Consider the following 5,729-nt stretch of genomic DNA (forward strand, 5'->3'; position numbering starts at 1 on the left):
CAATGGCTGATATTTGTTATGGTTAAAAGCTATGGTTGAAAATTGTTGAAAATAGATTTTTACCCTATCCGTGAGTGCCTCGGCAACAAGTAAGTTGACAAAGCCCAGATAGGGTGTTGAAAAGTTTGAGCGACATGCGTGCTAATTTGTGGATGTGCATAAATTACAATCACGTACACACACACACACACACACACGCACACGCACACATCCTCCCTTTTATAGATATGATATAAATAATATATATATATATATATATATTATGTGAAATAGAAAGATGAATAATCTTGTAGTAGATTAATCAAAACACCACGAACAGAATAGTGCAGAAAACTAAGAGCAGGTTAGCTAGGTTTTTTAATAGAATGGGCATGAGTATAGTTTTTGATAATGAACTCACCAAGGCTAATTTCCTAGACGTTACACTTAACCTTAATAGCGACTCATACTGCCCTTACCATAAGCCTTCCACTAATTTGAAGTATGTCAGTGTCTTCTCAAATCATGCCAAAACCGACAATTTGGTTAAAAACATCTCTCTAAGATTGTCTGGCTTGTCCGCCAGTGCCGATATTTTTATGCAGAAAGCGGAATTTTATAACGCCGCACTATCCAAGGCCGGTTATAGGCAGAAGGTAATTTATATTGATCCGGCCCTTCCGATGCCATCATTCGGTCATCAGGATAGGGCCGTATATAATAACATAAACAATTTAAGTAAGGACGGGAGCGCGGCGGATGCCGGGGTAGTCGCTCCCGCATTTAATTTAGCGAACAAGGATAATTATCGGTCCGGGAGGTCTTACACTAACCCAAGACCCGTTATTCATCCGAGAATCACCCACCCGAATGCGAGAGCTGGCGTCCCGACCCATCACACTGATAGGAATAAGCATATATGGTTTGTAATCCCCTTTGGTAAGCAGATTAGAACTAACCTCCCCCTCATGTTTAGACAAGCCATCGCCAATAACTTCCCCAGAAATTCCAAATATTACTCCACGGTTAACTCGCATAAAGTTAGGATAGCTTTCTCCAACACTAAAAACCTCGCCCAGATAATCGCCTCCTATAATAATAGGCTACTTACTAAGACCCTATCACCTTTTTCCGGAGGCACAGCCTCTTCCGCTCCCGGTTTAATGCTCAGTAGGAATAATTATAGTAGTAATAATGATATGAGAGCCAGTACAGTGACACATAATCTCAGCTCCAGCCAGGGAGTACCCACTAGGGGTATAGTTATAAATAGGGGTGTTGTGGTTGACGGTAACAATGGGAGTAGGGTAGAGAGCCCCAATAGCATCCCCAGCATCATTTCCCGCAATAGCAGCACCACGGGCACTAGCAATGACAGCACTCTGATAGATAGTGGAGAATCAGGGGTTATTCCTATAGTTAATAGTGACGTAGTGGAAAATAGAGTAGTAAGCGGCTGCAGGTCTCGGAACGAATATAGTGACAGGAACGCAGTTCTAATTTCAGAAACTAATCCTAGCAGAATAAGATTCACGTCGGTGAACTCCAAGATCAAAAACGCCGTCTACCAATGCAAGGTTTACACGGACTCAGATGTCTTCACTTATGTAGGGGCCTCATCCTCAAGATTGTCTTTGCGAGTCTCCAACCATTACGCAACTTTTCGGGACATGAACAAGCGCCAGACCACGGGACTCAGCAAGCTAATATGGCGACTGAAGGATACGAACTTAAGCTACAGGCTGGAATGGTCAATTTTGTCGGTGGCCCTCCCATTTGATAGGGGCAGAAGGCAGTGCAACCTTTGTGTCTCCGAACTCTTCCATATTTTGTTTGCCAGAGGCCGGATGGTAAACGGGCTTTTACAGTCGGCTTTTCGATGCCCCCATTGGCGGCGTTACACTTATCTGGCTTTTAAATAGCGTTTATAAATAATACCGGCACCCATAGCCCTTGGTAACAAATTCTGAAATAGCCTTTAAGATATTTACGATTAACCACTGCAAGGGGAATTACTCCTGTAAGATAAACGGGGCTTGGTTTTTTCACAACGGGGGGTTACCTGACAAGGCAGGCTTAGATGAACACACACACACATAAAACATAATATATATTTTTTTCTGCCACCCAACGGTTCTTACTGCAGTAGCCACTGACAGCCGAACGATCAAACGCACACACGTACACAAAAAATGTTTTCTACCCCTACGCCAGCACACACATATATAGAACAGTATACACACACACGTCTCTAAGTAGATTTTTTCTCGCCCCTTATAAAACATCCAATATTCCTTAAATAGTCAGAACTTTATTCTCGGTCACAAAGAACATCTACAAACCCTCACCCACATGATTGACCGATGCCTGACCCGTTAAATTCTTCAGCCACCGGTTCTCAACATACACTGATAAACAGTTTTGCCATGGGCTCTTAGGAGCCTAGTTCGATTTGTTTTGCTCCGCCTCTGTTCTGTTTTTGTTTTTTCCAACGGATTTCCTATTTCTTCCTGAAGAGAAAGACACAATATGGTCCCATTATTCAATCGGATTTTGGTAAATTGTGCCTTTCGAAACACGTGTAGAATGAAATAAAACGATTTCTGTTCAATCTGCGTTCAGCTCCATTTCTTCAATTCACCAATTATATATATATATATATATATATATATATATATATATATATATATATATATATATATATATATATTATATATTATTTATATTATATATATATTTTTTCTTTCTCCATATTCCCTTCTTATTCCTTTCAGTCGAAGAGCATCGGCGCGAAATGTGAAAGACTTTTCCATTTTTCCCAAGCGTTAAGCTAATACACCTGCTTTTTTTCCCCTACACCTATATTCGTCTTGTTTGTAAATATGAACTATATATATATATATATATGTGTGTGTGTGTGTGTGTGTGTGTGTGTTGTGTGTGTCTGTTTGTGTGTGTGTGTGTGTATATACGTGTGTGTGTATATACGTGTGTGTGTATATACGTCCGTGTGTGTATGTGTATGTGTGTGTATGTGTGTGTGTGTGTGTGTGTGTGTAATTTGAGAGCTGAGAGTTCACAGCGAGTTATTTCAAACTTCGTGTTGCCACTATTCACAGAACTCTGTGGTGTGTCTGTGTGTCGGTAGTGATGGCCATCCCTTTCTCGATCACACTCACCCCGCCAATTTAATGTAGTTCGCAATTAACTTCTTTAGTTCCGAGCAAACACTTCCAAAAATTGGTTGAAAGTCACAGAAAACGAAAACTGATACAGCTTGGTGATGAAGTGTTTTGTACACAATGTTCTCTGAAAAACGAAATGAAAAACAAATCCATGAAAAATGTATAAAACGAATCAAGAAAAAGTCTGAAAGATTTGTTTAGTGAAGAAATATATGAGATTTCATGAATAACTGTTAAATAAGAAAATAGTTCTGGAAGTAAAAGAGTAAAACTTTAAAGAAATCTTTTTGTTTTGTTTCTTTTTTCCAAAATTAAGATTTAAAAAAAGTTCTGGCGAGTCTGGTGGTTCCATGAGGCCAACGGTTTATTTGTTGGACGAACTGGCGATGACAACACTGCCGCCGTCATCAGCTTTCACTATAGTTATATACATACACATACACATATAAACATATGTATATAGCGAGAAGAGGAGAGAGAGAGCGAGCGAGAGAGAGAGAGAGAGAGAGACAGACAGACAGACAGAGATAAATAGAGAGAGAGAGAGAGAGAGAGAGAGAGGGAAAGAGAGAAAGAAAAAGAACAAACATCACAAACCACGCTTTCTAAATACACCCTCTGGTGTTACGTAATATGTTTGTATGGCTTCTCTCACTATACACTGTTGTTATATAACACACATACACACACATATACATACACATATATTTGCATTGTGTGTGTATATGTGTGTGTATGTGTGTGCGTATGACCTCTCATTAAACAACATATAACAGAACGTGTATGATGAGACAGGCCATACAAACAAATTATGTAACAACAGAGAGTGCATAATTAGAGGTCATACACACACACATACACACACACACACACACATATATATATTACACACACACGGAAACTCATACACAAACATACACACACATACACACACACACACATGACGCTCTTCAGCAAAATGATGCGTAGCTATTTAAAATAATCTTAATCAACTTCAAAGATGAAGAAAACTGAAAGAAGAAGATTTTCTTGGAATTTTTTGATGAAAGAAAGAAATACTTAAAATCTTTGCAAAAAAGACAATTTTTGAAAACCTTCCTACGATAAAATGTGGAACAAGATTACCATTATTCACATATTGTACAGATTTATTCTTCGCTTGTATAAATTATTACTCCCCAGGGAATAATTTTACTTCGTGACGCGAACCAATGTTCGAGAGTATTCCGTTAGGTTGATTGAATGGAACAAACATATTGATGCGTGGCAACATGAAACTTAAAGTAACTCGATGTGAAGTTTTCACTTCTAAAATAAACTCAATTTGATTTATTTGAGGTTTTTTTTTTTTTTTTCAAGTGCGACTATATTTTACTGCTTAGAACCCTTAAGTTTAATGGTTAACTTAGAAACAACTTCCGCTTCTTAAAAAAAATATTGATTTACTATAATAGAAACCAATCTGGAATCTAATAATTTTCTTACTATTATCTTCGATCTCTGTAAATCTTTCAACGACCCCGAAAAGATGAAAGGTTAATGTCGACTTCGGCGGAATTTGAACTCAGAACATAAGGATCGAAGAAGGATTTAACGCAGTATGGATATTATGTGGTATTCAGTAAGAATACAATAGAAATCATTCTAATCTTCAATTTGGATTAGTTTTCGGCTCATCTAATCTAATTAAATGCAAGAAAGCAATCTAATATCTAACCCCACCCTAACGACAGCAAGCGTGCGAACCCTACACTATGCCGTTTAAACCAGAATTGTTTCACTGAAGATATAATATATCAGTGTAAAATAAATATTGCTAACTCCGCTAAAATACTTTTGGCCTCACCGCTAATCTTTTTAAGGTCCGATACAATCATCACACTTTTTTTTTCGTACGTCACTCTCAACGTATATTTGGGTCTTCAAAAATAGAAACATCCCATATAACATGACCTAGAGTTTCTTCAACCAGACTAACCATACACTGGAGATAGAAAGCCGCGTGGATTCTGTTTAGAAGATTTTTTTAATATTCTGTTAGCTTGGTTCGATCGATTTTTGATATTTTATCAAAACAGACCATCTGCAATCACATATTTCAAAACTTACTAATAGTTGAAATTGTATTCTCCTCTCAATGTAATCGTTGTTACTGTGTATTCAGTGGAAGCCTTTTTATCTATAAATTCTAGTTCTCGCCTATTTATGGTTCGTTCCTACATCGATACAAATTGGCAAACTATAATTGCTTGGACAAGAATCTACTCACTTCTAACATTTTGTGGATTGACACATCTGGTTTTACACAAAGGTTGTTCCTTAAGTACCATACAATAAATTCGTTGATCATCGTGGTATTATCTAACTAGTTTTTGTATTACAGTATTACTTATTCTCAAACTCATAATTCTCTTTGTTTTTCTCAGCATTTTTATTAAGGTTTCACTGCTTATCCACCCTTTCTAGCACCTTCCATACCTCTTTCAGCGTCTTTATCCTTTTAGACCTGGTCTTTTTTGTAGTCATTAAAACCAAACTAAATTATTTTTCACCTCACCTTAAATT

The sequence above is a fragment of the Octopus sinensis genome, linkage group LG1, assembly GCF_006345805.1.
Source record: "Octopus sinensis linkage group LG1, ASM634580v1, whole genome shotgun sequence".
Classification (NCBI taxonomy): domain Eukaryota; kingdom Metazoa; phylum Mollusca; class Cephalopoda; order Octopoda; family Octopodidae; genus Octopus; species Octopus sinensis.